Source organism: Tamandua tetradactyla, chromosome X, assembly GCF_023851605.1.
Source record: "Tamandua tetradactyla isolate mTamTet1 chromosome X, mTamTet1.pri, whole genome shotgun sequence".
NCBI lineage: Eukaryota > Metazoa > Chordata > Mammalia > Pilosa > Myrmecophagidae > Tamandua > Tamandua tetradactyla.
In genome coordinates, this window is record NC_135353.1 from 116,760,148 (window position 1) to 116,776,536 (window position 16,389).

A 16,389-nucleotide genomic window follows, 5' to 3' on the forward strand; every position below is an offset into this window, starting at 1 on the left:
CTTGAAAATACCTCTATAAAGATATAACGTTTACAATGTGACAGTGTGACTATGAGAACCTTGTTTCTCGTGTATGGACAGATGAATAAAAACTATGGATATTAATAAATAAATGATAGGAGAGACAAAGGGTAAAGTAAATTGGGTAGATGGAAACACTAGTGGTCAGTGAGAGGGAGCGGTGAGGGGTATGGTTATGTATGTGCTTTTCTTTTGATTTCTTTTGCTGGAGTCATGCAAACGTTCAAAAAATGATCATGGCAATGCATATACAACTATGTGATGATATTGTGAGGCATGGATTGTACACCATGCATGAAATGTTTTATATCAGTAATATATGTTTGTATGTTGTTTCTACAATAAAATATTTAAAATAATTTAAAAAAGAATCCCATTACTGTTCTGTAGCCCAGCAGAAGAATTTGTGTTTCATGAGAAAAAAAAAAACGAGGACAGATGAAGTCAATCCCAGGTAAACACAGCTCAGGTTGTTTCTCACTACTCGTCCTACTCTACAAGTAGTACTGACAGTAGTAATGACAGGAGTCCTTCAGACTGAAAGAAAAGGACACTAGGAAGTTCATCAAAGTGAGCGTAAAGAAATAATGGTGTACAGAAACTGTAACCATATGGGGATTTATAAATGCTGCTACTATTGTATTGTATCTTTCCTTTTGTAACTCCACTTCTTACTTCCAACAGGTTCTAAAATGCAAATGAATATAAAACATCAGGGGAGGGGGTTATTCAATCGCAGGCAGATGGTTTCTGCTTTCAATTCTTTAAAGATGTTGCTCCCCTGTTTTTTAGCTTGCGATACTTCTGCTGAGAATTCTGCTACCTCTATTACAGGCTTTGTGTAATTTGATTGACATATAGTCTAGGTGTAGTCTTCTTCATGTGTCTTGTGTCTGCAATTCATTTATCTGCATGAATTAGAGCTTATAGGCTTCCACTACATTTAGAAAACCTTAGGCAATATGTATTCAAACATTTTTTCTAGTTCCTGCCCCTTTTCTCATTCAGGGACTTGAATTACATTTATACATGGCAGTTTGAAACTGTCTCATAGTTCACTGATGCTCGATCTTTTACACTTCCTAGCTTTCATTTGAGATAGTTTCATTGCTCTATCTTTACGTTCTCCAGCCTTTTCTTCTGCAAGATTCTAATCTGCCAGTGTGCCGGTTTGAAAGTATTATGTACCCCAAAAAGTAATATTTTAATCCTGAGCCAATCTTGTAGGGACAACCATTTCTTCTAATCCTAATTCAGTATTGTAGGGCAGAAACTTGTTATTAATTTATCTCCACGGAGATGAGACACGTCCAATTGTGGGTGTGACCTTTTGATTATTTGAAGATGTAACTCTGCCCATTCAGAGTGTGTCTTGATTAATTCACTGGAATCCTTTAAAAGAGGAAACATTTTTGAGAAAACTCAACAATGACAGAAGTGATAGAAACTTCAGAGCAGAGCTGACACAGATGCCAACACCGAGACATGGATGTGTGGAGATGCTTGGAGCTCATGGAGTTGCCATGAGGTGCTAAGCAAACCAGAACCTGGAGAGAACCTGGGGAGGCCAAGAGGTGAAAGCCAGCCCTGGAGAACCAAAGTGAGGAACCCCCACAGGAACAGAGGCTGAAAGCAACGGAGCCCAGGAGCAAGGGACCAGCCAGACGCCAGCCACGTGACTAACCGGCTGACAGAAGGGTTGTAGACCCATTGGCCTTTCTTGATTCAATGTGTCTTTCCCTAGAGGCCTTGGTTTGGACATTTTTATAGACTTAGAAATATAAACTTGCAACTTATTAAATTCCCTTTTGTTCTAGTTTGCTAGCTGCTGGGATGCAATATACCAGAAATGGAATGGCTTTTAAAAAGGGGAATTTAATGAGTTGCTAGTTTACAGTTCTAAGGCCAAGAAAATGTCCCAATTAAAACAAGTCTAAAGAAATGTCCCATCAAAGGCATCTAGGGAAAGATACCTTGGTTCAAGAAGGCCGATGAAGTTCAGGCTTTCTCTCTCAAGTGAGAAGGCACATGGCGAACACAGTCAGGGTTTCTCTCTCAGCTGGAAGGGCACATGGCAAATACGGCATCATCTGCTAGCTTTCTCTCCTGGCTTCCTATTTCATGAAGCTCCCCGGGAGGTGTCTTCCTTCTTCATCTCCAAAGGTCACTGGCTGGTGGACTCTCTGCTTCATGGTGCTGCAGCATTCTCTGCTCTCTCTCAATCTCTCATTCTCCAAAATGTTTCCTCTTTTATAGGACCTCAGAAACTACTCAAGACCCACTCAAATGGGTGGAGACATGTCATCCCCTAATCCAGTTCAACAACCATTCTTAACTAAATCACATCAACCAGGGAGATGATCTCATTACCGTTTCAAACATACAGTATTGAATAGAGATTATTCTACCTTTACGAAATGGGATTTATACTAAAACATGGCTTTCTTAGGGGGCATATATCCTTTCAAACCAGCACACCTTTATTAAAGCCGTTCCATTTTTGGTATATTGCAGTCCAGTACCTTACAAACAATGTAGCGACTGTGTATTTAACACAGAGAAATGAAAACTTTTGTTGAGACAGAAGCCTGTACATGATCAGCTTTATTCATAATAGCTCAAACCTGGAAACCACGTTGTAACCAAGAAATCAGGATATAAGGGATTATTTTTAAAATTTAATTTATTAAAAACAATTTTTTCCCCTGAATAAACCTTTATTTTTAATTTGGACATCTTGTAAAAAAGGGTTCATACAACCAAAAACCAAAATTCAGTTTTTAAAATTCCTTAAAATAAAAAAAATATAGAAGCAAAGGAACCTAACTATTTATCTTCTTGGTGACATAACCACCTAGGGAGAATAATTACAGCAGACCCTACAAACAGCATTCTGACTGTACATTCTTGGAGGGGCAGGAGTAGGGGGATATTCTTAAAGGACAGTAAGAACAAAGAAAATTTAAAAATTCATTCAAGAAAATTGTCAGCAATAAGATTTGATTTTGTTATTTTAAAACTGCGTATTGTGTGATAAAACAAATTTTATTAGCATTATTTGGACCCCCTGAAATTTAAATATGAAGTCATCGTTTTTTCTTCTTTTAATACATGTCAATGTTGTTCACTGAAAAGATCTAGAAGAAATAGGTCTAATAGCAACGAGCACCCCTAGTGTCCAGAACGTGGTCTCTAAATATCTTTCTCATTAAAAGAAACTAGGGCTCATGGAAGAAAGGGCTGATTCTAGACTTGGGGCAGGAAATGAATAGGATGAGTCTGAGGCACCTTGTCATATAAGAATAAGTACGAAACAATAAAAAATGTGAGGCGATTGTTCTAGATTTAAAGGGCACTAAAGAGACACAACTCTCAAATGCAAGGTGTGAGCCTTGATTTGAGCCCAGATATATTAAAAAAGAAAGATAGTTATAAAAGAGCCAACTGGGAAAGCCGAGTATAGACTGCAATATTTTCGTATCAATTTAATTACAATATATTGTATCAATGCCAAATTTCCTGAGGGATAATGGTATTGCAGTTACATAAAAGAAGATACTGATTCTTAGCAGACGCCGTCTGAAGTATTTAGGATTAAAGTGTCATGGTGCCTGCAAATTATTTTCAAAATGAAAAACAAAAAACAAAATAAAACAGAAGTGTATACAAACAGACAGAGAGAGAGGGAGGGAGGCAGGGGTGTGTGCCTGTGGTGTGTGTGTGTGTGTGTGTGTGTGTGAGAGAGAGAGAGAGAGAGAGAGAGAGAGAATGTGGTAAAATATTAATTTTTCGTGAACCTATGTGAAGAGTAACAAGGATTCACTGTACAATTCTTTCAATGTTTCCATAGGCTTGAATTTTTAATTTACTTTTTTATTAATTAAAAATTTTTTTTAAACATAAACACATTCTTACCATATGATCATTTCATTCTACATATATAATCAGTAATTCACAATATCATCACATAGTTGTATATTCATCATCATGACCACTTCCTAGAACATTTGAATCGATTCAGAAAAAGAAAAAGAAAACAGAAAAAAATTCATACATACCATACCCCTTACCTCTCCCTTTCATTGACCACTAGCATTTCAATCTGCTAAATTTATTTTAACGTTTGTTCCCCCTATTATTTATTTTTAATCCGTATGTTTTACTCATCTGTCCATAAGGTAGATAAAAGAAGCATCAGACACAAGGTTTTCACAATCACACAGTCACACTGTGAAAGCTATATCATTATACAATCATCATCAAGAAACATGGCTACTGGAACACAGCTCCACATTTTCAGGCACTTCTCTCCAGCCTCTCCATTATGCCTTAACTAACAAGGTGATATTTAATGCATAAGAATAACTTCCAGGATAACCACTCGAGTCTGTTTGGAATCTCTCAGCCATTGACACTTTATTTTGTCTCATTTCACTCTTTCCCCTTTTGGTGGAGAAGGTTTTCTCAATCCTTTGATGCTGAGTCTCAGCTCATTCTAGGATTCTGTCCCATGTTGCCAGGAAAGTCCATACCCCTGGGAGTCATGTTCCACGTAGACAGGGGGAGGGCAGTGGTTTGCTTGTCGTGTTGGCCGAGGGATCAAGGTCACATCCAAGCAACAAAAGAGGTTCTCTTGGGGGTGACTCTTAGGCCTAATTTTAAGTAGGCTTAGCCTTTCTTTTGCGGGATTAAGTTTCATATGAACAAAGCCCAAGATTGGAGGCTCTGCCTATTGCTTTGGCTGTCCCCACTACCTGTGAGAATATCAAGAATTCTCCACTTGGGGAAGCTGAATTTTTCCCCTTTCTCACCATTCCCCCAAGGGGACTTTGCAAATACCTTTTTATTCACTGTTCAAATCCTTGTGGGATTTATAGGGGCATCACTCTGGACAAATCTACAAAACCTCATGCCCTGCGCAAGGTTCCATGTACTTACGGTGTTCAATTAAGCTGTCCACATAAGTTATATTAGGAAATGCACTAGTTGAAATATAAATTTGGTACCAAATAAACATTTTTTGCTTTGGTCTCACACATAAGTTAAAGTTTTAAAATATGAATTACCATCTATTTTCAACACCCTGCAGTAATGACATTCCTTTGTTCTTCCTCATGCAAAAACATTTTAAAATTTGTACATTTAGTCACTATCATTATACACTCTAGGCACTCCTAGAATATACCATCTCAGTCTTTATTGTCTATCTTTCCTTCTGATTTCCTGTGTGCCCCCAGCCCTCCTCCTTCTATCACTCTCACATGCAGCTTCATACAGTGTTTTAACATAATTGTATTACAGTTAGGTAGTATTGTTCTGTCCATTTTTGAGTTTTTACAATCAGTTCCATTGCACAATCTATATCCCTTCAGCTCCAATCACCCAATATCTACACTATTTCTATCTCCTGTTTGTCTCTGTTCTTAACCGAAATTCTCCAAGTTCATTCGTAAATGTTAGTTCATATCAGTGAGACCATACGGTATCTGTCCTTTTGTTTCTGGCTAATCTCACAACTTAAATTTAAAAATTTTTTAATTAAAAAAATTTTAAATTGACACATATTCACATACCATGTGTTCTAGTTTGCTAGCTGCCGGAATGCAACACAGCAGAGGCGGATTGGCTTTTTTTTTTTTTTATTAATTAACAGAAAAAAAGAAATTTAACCCAACATTTAGAAATCATACCATTCTACATATGCAAGCAGTAATTCTTAACATCATCACATAGATGCATGATCATCGTTTCTTAGTGCATTTGCATCGGTTTAGAAGAACTAGCAACACAACCGAAAAAGATATAGAATGTTAATATAGAGAAAAAAATAAAAGTAATAATAGTAAAAACAAAACAAAACAAAAACCTATAGCTTGGATGCAGCTTCATTCAGTGTTTTAACATGATTACTTTACAATTAGGTATTATTGTGCTGTCCATTTTTGAGTTTTTGTATCTAGTCCTGTTGCACAGTCTGTATCCCTTCAGCTCCAATTACCCATTATCTTACCCTGTTTCTAACTCCTGCTGGACTCTGTTACCAATGACATATTCCAAGTTTATTCTCAAATGTCGATTCACATGACGGATTGGCTTTTAATAAAAGGGGATTTATTTTGTTGGTTCTTCAGAGGAAAGGTAGCTAACTTTCCACTGAGGTTCTTTCTTACATGGAAGGCACAAGATGGTCTCTGCTGGTCTTCTCTCCAGGCCCCTGGGTTCCAACAACTTTCCCCGGGGTGACTTCTTTCTGCATCGCCAAAGGCCTGGGCTGAGCTGCTAGTGCTGAGATGAGGAATGCTGAGCTGCTTAGCTGTGCTATGTTGTGATCTCTCATTTAAGCACCAGCCAATTAAGTCAAACATCATTCATTGCAGCAGACACGCCCCCTAGCTAACTGCAGATGTAATTAGCAACAGATGAGGTTCACGTACCATTGGCTTGTGTCCGCAGCAACAGAACTAGGTATGCTCACCTGGCCAAGTTGACAACTGAATCTAACTAACACACCATGTAAGCATCCAATATGTATAACATCATCATACAGCTGTGCATTTTTCATCACAATCAACCTTTTTTTCTTTTTTCCAAAAGATAACATTAAAAAAAGCAATAAATTTGAAAGCACATTGCAATAATTAGCTGTAGAACAGAGTTAGGTATGGGCTACTATTCCACAATTTTAGGTTTTTACTTCTGGCTGCTCAAAGACACTACAGACTAAAACAAATATTAATATAATGATTCAGCAATCATACTCCTTTGTTAAAACCGACCTTCTCTGTATAACTCCACCATCACCTTTAATCTTTCTATCCCTCTCTTTAGGGGTATTTGGGCTACAGCCATTCTGAATTTTTCATGTTGGAAAGGGCTGTCGATAGTACGGGTTAGGGAGATAGGACCAGTTGATGTTCTGGAGAGGCTGGGCCCTCTGTATTTCAGGACTTATCTAGTCCAGGAACACATCTGGAGGTTGTAGGTTTCTGGAAATTTACCCTAGTGCATGGAACCTTTGTACAATCTTATATATCGCCCTAGGTGTTCTTTAGGATTAGTAGAAATTGTTTTGGTTGGGATTTGGCAAGCTATAATAGGTAGTGTTCTAGTTTGCCAGCTGCTGGAATGCAACACACCAGAGATGGATTGGCTTTCAATAAAAGGGGATTTATTCAGTTAACGTATAGTTCTTCAGAGGAAAGACAGCTAACTTTCAACTGAGGTTCTTTCTTACATGGGAAGGCACAGGGCGATCTCTGCTGGCCTTCTCTCCAGGCCTCTGGGTTTCAACAACTTTCCCCAGGGTGATTTCTTTCTGCATCTCCAAAGGGCTGGGCTGAGCTGCGAGTGCTGAGATGAGGTATGCTGAGCTGCTTCGGCTGTGCTATGTTGAGTCTCTCATTTAAGCACCAGTTGATTAAATCAAACATCATTCATTGCAGCAGGCACGCCTCCTAGCTGACTGCAGATGTAATCAATAACAGATGAGGTTCACATGTCATTGGCTCATGTCCACAGCAATAGAACTAAGCACCTTCACCTGGCCAAGTTGACACCTGAATCTAACTACCACATGTCCACCCCTTGTCAACTTGGCAATTACACTCATCACCTTAAACAATATTAAAGTGCAAAAAATTCTCTTCTAGCTGTGACCTATGAATCTTAAAACAAGTTATCTGGTGCCAATATGCAAAGGAGGATATTCACAGGATACAGGTTTTCATTTCCATAGGGAGAAACTGGAAGGAACACAGATGTAAAACCTGCAGGGCAAACGCCATTGGATTTCAAAGTCTGAAAGTCATTTATCCTTCAGCTCTAGAAAGTGGTGGTCCCACCCTTTCCCAGGGCCTATGCAGTGGCCCGCCTCTTTCCAAATCAACCTCGGGAAACATCGAGACCACCTTTTTCTCGGCTCCACTCTCTCCAGGCATTGGGGCCACCCCTGGGCTCTCTGCTATTTCCGGGGCACATGCTCAACCCCTCCATGTGGGGTCAGCCAGGCTCTCCCCAGTCTCCAAGGAGAGTGCTCTACCTTCTCCAAGGCCTGAGGCAGCACAACTCTTCCACTGCAACGAGGTGGGAAACTCATCCTCGCCCTTTCTTGACTTCAGACCCGAGCTTCCATGGTTCTCACTCTGCAAACTCCAATTTTTTCTTTTTGTGTCCCCCTTTGCCCAGACTGGCAGTGGTTTCATTTATACCAACAGTCTCTTCAAGCACTCCAGGACTTCTCCATTATTCCTTCTCAGTACCTCCAAAATCCTCCCATTATCCATTTAAAAAGCTGTTCCAACATGTTTGGTATTTGAAAACAGCAGAAGCACCCCACTCTCCGGTACCAAATCTGTTCTAGTTTGCTAGCTGCCGGAATGCAATATACCAGAAACAGAATGGCTTTTAAAAGGGGGGATTTAATAAATTGCTAGTTTACAGTTCTAAGGCTGAGAAAACATCCCATTTAAAATAAGTGTATAGAAATGTCCAATCTAAGGCATCCAGGGAATGATACCTTGGCTCAAGAAGGCTGATGAAGTTCAGGGTTTCTCTCTCAAGAAGGTACATGGTGAACTCAGTCAGGGCTTCTCTCTCAGCTGGAAGGGCACATGGTGAACACAGTGAAATCTGCTAGCTTTCTCTCCTGGCTTCCGGTTTCATGAAACTCCCTGGGAGGCATTTTCCTTCCTCATTTCCAAAGGTCATGGGTTGGTGGACTCTGCTTTTAGTGGCTATGTCATTCTGCTTTGCTCTCTGAATCTCCTTCATTCTCCAAAATGTTTCCTCTTTTATAGGACATGAGAAACTAATCAAGACCCACCCAAATGGGTGGAGACATGTAGTCACCTACTCCACCTTAACAACCAGTCTTGATCAAATCACATCTACAGGGACATGATCTAATTACAGTCTTAAACATACAGCACTGAACAGGGATTAGAAGAAATGACTGCCTTTCCAAAATGGGATTAGGATTAAAACATGGCTTTTCTAGGGTACGTACATCATTTCAAACTAGCACAAGTAACAATTTCTAACTGAGAATTGTGAAAGAGTGACCACAAGAGTAGCCTCTCAACTCTATTTGAACTCTCTCAGCCACTGATACTTTATTATTACAATTCTTTCCCCCCTTTTGGTCAGGATGGAATTGTTAACCCCACAGTGCCAGAGCCAGGCTCATCCCTGGGAGTCATCTCCCACGCTTCCAGGGACACTTTCACCCCTGGATGACATGTCTTATGTAGGGGGGAGGGCAATGATTTCACTTGAAGAATTGGACTTAGAGAGAGGCCACATCTGAGCAAGAAAAGAGGTCCTCCAGAAGTAACTCTTAGGCACACTTATAGGTAGGCTAAGCCTTTCTGCTACCTACATAAGCTTCACTAAAGCAAGCCTCAAGATCAAAGGCTTGATCTATTGATTTGGGTGTCCCTTATGTTTGAAAAGGTATCAGGGGTTTCCCCAGTCATAAAGTTTAATAGTTCAATATTATTTCTCCCATCCCTCAAGGGACTTTGCCAATGCTTTTTGATTATCTGCTTAATATACTCTGGGATTTATCTAGGCATTACAGTATGCTATACAGGATTAAAGGCCCTCATTTTTATTCTGGGCTCCCTGTGTTTGGATTGTTTAAATGATCTACCCAGACAGGTTGAGTTAGATTATGTGCCTCAGAAAGTTTCGGTTCTGTACAAAAGAAACCTTTCTTCATTTGGTCTCAAGGAGTAGATAAGGTTCTAAAATACAGACCCTTACCCCTGTATTCTGAAGTACCTTAATCCAAAACTGATAGGCTTCATTCTAATCTCTAAATAACAGGTTGTAAAGAGAGTCTCTCAAAACCCAATAATAACAATAACTGCTCCGGACTAAAGGTGACTGCTATAAAACCTTATAATCTAAGCTTTTTTTTTTTTCTTATACGCATTTTCTAAATGAGACCATGTTTTGCTCTTTTGTTTCTGGCTTATTCTTCCTCACCAAATGTCCCACAGGTTCATTCACATTATTGCATGACTCACAACTTAGTTTTTTTAAGGGATGATTTTGATTACTGAATCATTATATAGTTATTCCTTTTTGTATTCTGATATATTGGAGTAGACAGAGGGAAATACCTGAAATCTCTCAATTGTGATCCCCCTGCCCTCATCTCTCACGATTGTATTGCCTTTATCGTCTGCCCCTGTGATTGTAAAAACCTTGTACTAACCTGTATTTGTATTCAGTCGCCCAGTTTTTCAACATTAGAGTCTTGTAATCACTAAAGATAGCCCCTTATGTTTATTAAGGAAGGTTCTTGGGTCAATCTGGAACCAACCAACCCCCCCCCCAAGTCCAAAGTTATCCTGATAACCGAGACCAGATCTAACCAAAATGTGTCCTCCTGACATGCACAGTAGCTTAGACTTGAACATACCAGTCACCTATTCCTCATTACACTATTCTGCCACTTCTTACCTGTGCCTAAGCATGGAATCCATCTGCGCATGCTCAGTAATCAGATCACCTCTCATTACGTCATCTGGGGCCACTCTGCTCATTACCCTAAACCCTGCCCATGTGTTTCTCTAATAAAACTATCAGAATTCCTGCAGTTCGGGGAGACAGATTTGGGCCGCTGGGCCATCTGCTCTCCTACTACCTGCCTAGTAATAAACTCTTTCTCTCTGTGAAACCCCAGGGTCTCAGGAATCGGTTATTGAGCACGTCAGGCAAAAGAGCCCAGGGCCTCTGTCCGGTAAGAATACCCCTGTCCTTCCATGGATGAATGGATACACACACTGTGGGGCCCACAACAGCAGACTGCTCAGCCTTCATCAGTAAGGAACTACTGACATATGCACTTGCGATTCACTCAGGTGTCTCATTATGCTCGATGAAAGAAGCCCATCCTAGAAGGCTTAAGCACTGTGGGATTAATTCATATGACAATGACACTCTCCAACAGACAAAACTATAGTGAGGGGGAACAGATCAGGGTTTCCCAGGGATTAGGGGTGAGGGACGTGTAACTACAAAGACGTAAATCCAGGTAGTTTGTTTTACCGGGATGGAACTGTCCTGTATTCTGATTGTGGCAGTGTTGACACAAATCTGTACACGTATTTAAGTTCTGAAATATGCATGCAATGAAAACAAAGGAAATTTAGTATTATGCCAATGAAAAGAATTAAATAGTAGATTTGAAGCAGGGGCTCTTTTTCTATTCCTTCAAAAAAAAAAACACATTGAATGCTATATTAAAACATTAGACTATGTGATGATATTAAGAATTACTGATTGTAGAGAGGCAGCCCGGGGGCTCAGCAGTCCCCGGATCACGTGGGGGTGCCTGTCCCCTGGTGGCCCTGTCTGGGTGGTGGCTGGGGGGCAGTACTCCTGGGGAGTCAGCCTGGGGCTCTGAGTCCCCTAATAAATCCATTTCTGCTTAAAAAAAAAAAAAGAATTACTGATTGTATATGTAGAATGGAATGATATCTTAATGTTTTGTTAATTTTTTTTAATTAAAAAAAAAAAACATTAGCTCAGCTGCCCAGGCTGTGGTCTATTCCAGACAACTTGGCGACCAGAGATCCACTCATTTTCTTCATAGTACACTGGTAACCCACATATCCCTCATCTCTCTGCATTCAATCCAAAAGCATTTACTGAGTTATCGTGTCTTCACATACCAGATGATGTAGACAAAAAGATGTGTGCTAGATGACAGCTACCATTTGTGTAGTGCCTTCTGTGTGCCTGGTCATGTGAGCTAGGGGGGTACATCCATTATCCCATTTAGGTTTCCCAACAAACTTAAACTCCGCAGCCTTATTGTTAATTCACAAATGAGGAATTGGAGACTTAGTCAGCGAGACTGACAGCACTGGCAGGGTCTACACTAGAATCCGCTGAGTGTAAACTGTGAATGCTGGAGTAGAGGGCAATGAGCTTGGAGTTAAGCGGGTTGCAGGACAAGGAGAGCCTCAAATAACATGGTGGAGCAACAACAAAAATCACATATTTTGCTGCCTGTACTGAGGCTTACCCTGTAGAAGCCAAGAGTTTAAAGCAAGACCTACAGAATTTGTTGCAAGCTGCTGGCCTCGGGATGGCAGTGGTAAACTGTGGCGATTGTTATGTAGAGCAGTCTGGGAGGAAGAGAATGTTTACCCAAAACAGTTATGTTAAGTATGACGAACACTGTGAGATAAGAATCTTGCTCCCTCAGGAAATGCCTGCATATCTATTGACATCCTGTGGTATATAACTAAGATCTGGTTGAAAATAAAGTTGTCTGAAGTCTGTCTGAAGTAAACTCAAGCTTCAGACCCCGAGCCCGTCTGTGTCTTTCTTTCTTTCTTTCTTTCTTTTTCTCATCATTCCTTAATATCCTTCGAGCTCTGTTTCTACAGGAAGCAACATTACCCCAAACCCCAAGGGCCCCAACTTTCCTGGGCTGGAGCTGAACGGAATTAATCCAAACAATGCGAGATGTTTGGTTCCCAGGGGGAGACACCAGAGGGGAACAGCAGGATTCGGGGCAGGGTCCTTGATGCATGAGGGAAAAGCTGAGAAGACTAGCAGAGAGAGAATGGGGTTCTTATTGATGCTTCAGTACTCAGCTTACATATCACTTCCTCCAGGAAGCCTTCTCTGGTCTCTTCCCCAGGTCCTGCACAGGTAACTTCCTCTGAGGCACCACATCAACCTTAATTTTTCCTATTACAGCCCAGCCCAATGCTGCTGGCAACAAATGATTATGTGTCTGTCTCACCTAGTGGTCTGGACACTGACAGAGGCCAGAGACTCTGTCCTGTTCACCCAGAAGGAAGGCTTCACCCAGTAGGTGTGTCACAAGTATGTACAGACTGGAAAGAGGAGAATGTGGGGCCCTTAATAAATATATTGAGGACATCAACCCCCTGCAGTATCTGTTATTTTCCTATGTAACAGAGGAGCAGAGTCCTGCTGTGAGAAGTCAGGTAACATCCCCAGGGCCACACAACCAGCAGGGGAGGAATCCCATCCCAGTTGACTCCAGATGCATGCAGCCTTGGTATTTTCTGTCTGGATTCTCAGTGTCCTGCAAAGATTAATATCCTGAGTAAACACGTGGGAGAGAATTCAGGGAGGGAAGTCATGTTGGCTCATCCATGTGTCCAGAGCTGTCCCAGGGATCAGGTAACTCATGTGCAAATATTATCACATAACTAGTGTCAGCTCTGTTGTAAGTGCTGGGAGTACTGCACTGGTCAGAACATGCGAAGTCCTGCTCTTCTGAAGCTTGCATTCTAGAGTAGGGAGGGAGACAGTAAAGAATGGAACAAAGAATTGCATCCAATGTCAGACGTGATAAGGCTATTTTGATAAGATTATTTTGACAATTAAACCAGTGATATGTAGTGTGTGGCATGTCAATGATTCCAGATATCCACATAAAATTAATCATCTGCATACTAAGAAACAGGTATAATTTAATAACATTAAATAATAGATTGATTTGGGGAGCCAGAAATGGCAAAATCCTAAGGCCAAATGACCGACATCTGTCAAATGCCTCCCCAACCCATACAGGGTTCTGAAAACTGTGCCGCCATGCCTTGTGCAATACCATTGGAAAAGGGAATCCGAGTTCTAGCCGTGCACAGCACACAGATGAAGTAAAGAGTTTGTCCAGCACCTGGAACAGAGGCGTTCTACATTTTTGTCGCCTACACAAATTACCTCTATGGTATCGACTCCAGAATGGAGGAGATGCTCTTCTTAGCAGGGTCATTAGAAAAGGATGTTTAAATCAGAAAACATACAGTGATGCCCACCTCTGAGTGTGAGAGAAGACATGAAGAGACTAATGGCACATGGTCCTTGCCATGGGGAATAAACTGGCCACAGACGGTTTCAGACAGGGTGGAGAGAGAACACACAACGCCCTCTCCCTCCCTTTAATGAGCAGAAATCTGAGCAGAGAGATTTCCTATGTTCACTCATTTATACGTATCATTTCCACTAGACACACAGCTCATATAATAATATGTATTCACTATGAAGGGGGAAAGGTGGGTATTACACTGGTATGATAAGGTTCTAGAGGAAACGTGAAGGTAAATGACACCAACAGTCTCTGAGAGAACAGAAAAATGAGCAGAGGCATTTCCTCTATCCATTCACTTACAATACACACTTTCCACTAAACAAGCTCATGTATAACAATAGCTCCACTGCATGGAGGGAGTAGCACGTGTCATCAGCACTAGCATAACAAACGCGTCCTTCACACGTGCTGGGGTCCAGGCTGCAGGATCTGGGCTTTAGTGACGTGGTGCACACAGGCCCGTTTCATGCAGGGTAACAGTCGGCTATTAGCTCATTGTGAAACAAGCATGAAGAAAGCCAAGAGAGGGGTGAGCTAGCAGGGGACACTCAGAACACAGAGAGAGATTTGTATCCCAGGTGATCAGGAGTGACTTCTAGCAAGGGGTGGTATAATATTACACAATGTTATTATCCCCACATGCACATGTGGTAACTGATGAAAGAGGTGAAGCAACTAACTTAAGGTCACACCCCTCGTTACTGGTGGTGACCATTTCCACGTAGGTCTGGTCTCATACAGAGGTCTCTGTATTGTTCATTACACCAATCTCTCTTAATGTTAATGCCTGTTTAGATACACCCTGTGTGCTGGTTTGAAATGATGTATGTACCCTAGAAAAGCCATGTTTTAATCCTAATCCCATTTTGTAAAGGCAGTAATTTCTTCTAATCCCTGTTCATTATTGTATGTTTGAAACTGTAATTAGATCATCTCCTTGGAGATGTGATTTCATCAAGAGTGGTTGTTAAGTTGGATTAGGTGACAACATGTCTCCACCCATTTGGGTGGGTTTTGATAAGTTTTTGGAGTCCTATAAAAGAGGAAACATTTTGGAGAATGAAGGAGATTCAGTGAGACCAGAGAATGCTGCGGCACCACAAAGCAGAGAATCCACTAGCCAGCACTTTGGAGATGAAGAAGGAAAACGCCTCCAGGGGAGCTTCATGAAACAGGAAGCCAGGAGAAGAAGCTAGCAGATGATGCCATGCTCACCATGTGCCCTTCCAGCTGACAGAGAAGCCCTGACTGTGTTCACCATTTGCCTTCTCACTTGAAAGAGAAACCCTGAACTTCATCGGCCTTCTTGAACCAAGGTATCTTTCCCTGGATGCCTTAGATTGGACATTTCTATAGACTTGTTTTAATTGGGACATTTTCTCGGCCTAGAACTGTAAAGTAGCAACTTATTAAATTTCCCTTTTTAAAAGTCATTCCATTTCTGGTATATTGCATTCTGGCAGCTAGCAAACTAGAACACCCCGCAACCTTGGCTTCACTACGCTTGGTTCTCCTTGCCCTTTAATTTCTTATAGTCTGGTAAATACAGTAGAGATTTTGTTGAATCACATCAGACCTTTTGACTGTAAATCTTTCTTCCCATGTGCCTCAGGCATTCCGTTTTCTTGAGTTTCTATTGCACCCACAATAATGAGAATTGATGACTGCACTTCACTGTGTCTGTATCACTCAATCTTAAATAAATTCAAAACGTGATCAATATGCATTAGAAACAGTAATACCAGTGCTTCGAGAGAAAAGTATTCACTAAATTTTGTATGAAATGCCAAGACATCACATCAAAGATACCGCCTCGCTGATAGGGAGGTGCTGAAATTCTGCTAGTTTCCATATGGAAATCCTTTCTGTTTGTTCCTTTCTCTCCATTGCTGGTATGCTGGGAGGCTCAGTCAAGAAAGGCCTTTAACAATTACTGCTTGAGAAAAACAACAAGCAAAAGGATTCTAAAACATACATGCACAATTATGATCCAGCACACATCCCACGTATAAACAGGACATATATGGGGAAATTGTATCAGGAATGAAAATGGAAATCAAAGAGTAATCATGAAACCAAATTTCTGATCACAGTAGAGTTCTACTGCCCAGGATGTGCCCTACTCCACCCAACTAGACAAGGGAAGACGCCCTCCTGCTCTAAATATGTTACCCCGACCCTTGTATTTGACAACACCATCTAAATGACTGCATGCCAACCAGGAATCACACAGCATATTAATGCATGACTATTCACAGATCATGTCACAGTCGGCCGTACACTCACAAACTTTCTAGAGAGAGGTTCTCTGACGACTTCAATATTGGATATGTTGTCTCCTGGAAAACACCTGAATTCTTGTTCGTTGTTTTGTCAGGGTGGGGTGAGGTGGGGTGGGATTGAGGCTCCTCTGAAGCTCTTTAACACTGATTCTAACGCAGTTATCTCCCGAGTGCTTACACAATGCCAGGACGAAGTTTAAATACCCTATTTCTCCACTTAAA

At 41.0% G+C, this 16,389-nt stretch overlaps 1 long non-coding RNA gene across 1 annotated transcript in view; it reads right to left on the bottom strand.

Annotated features, from left to right (window-relative positions):
• Positions 1-16,389, bottom strand: part of LOC143670864 (uncharacterized) — a 110,411-nt gene that overhangs the window by 42,744 nt on the left and 51,278 nt on the right. The window lies entirely within an intron of this gene.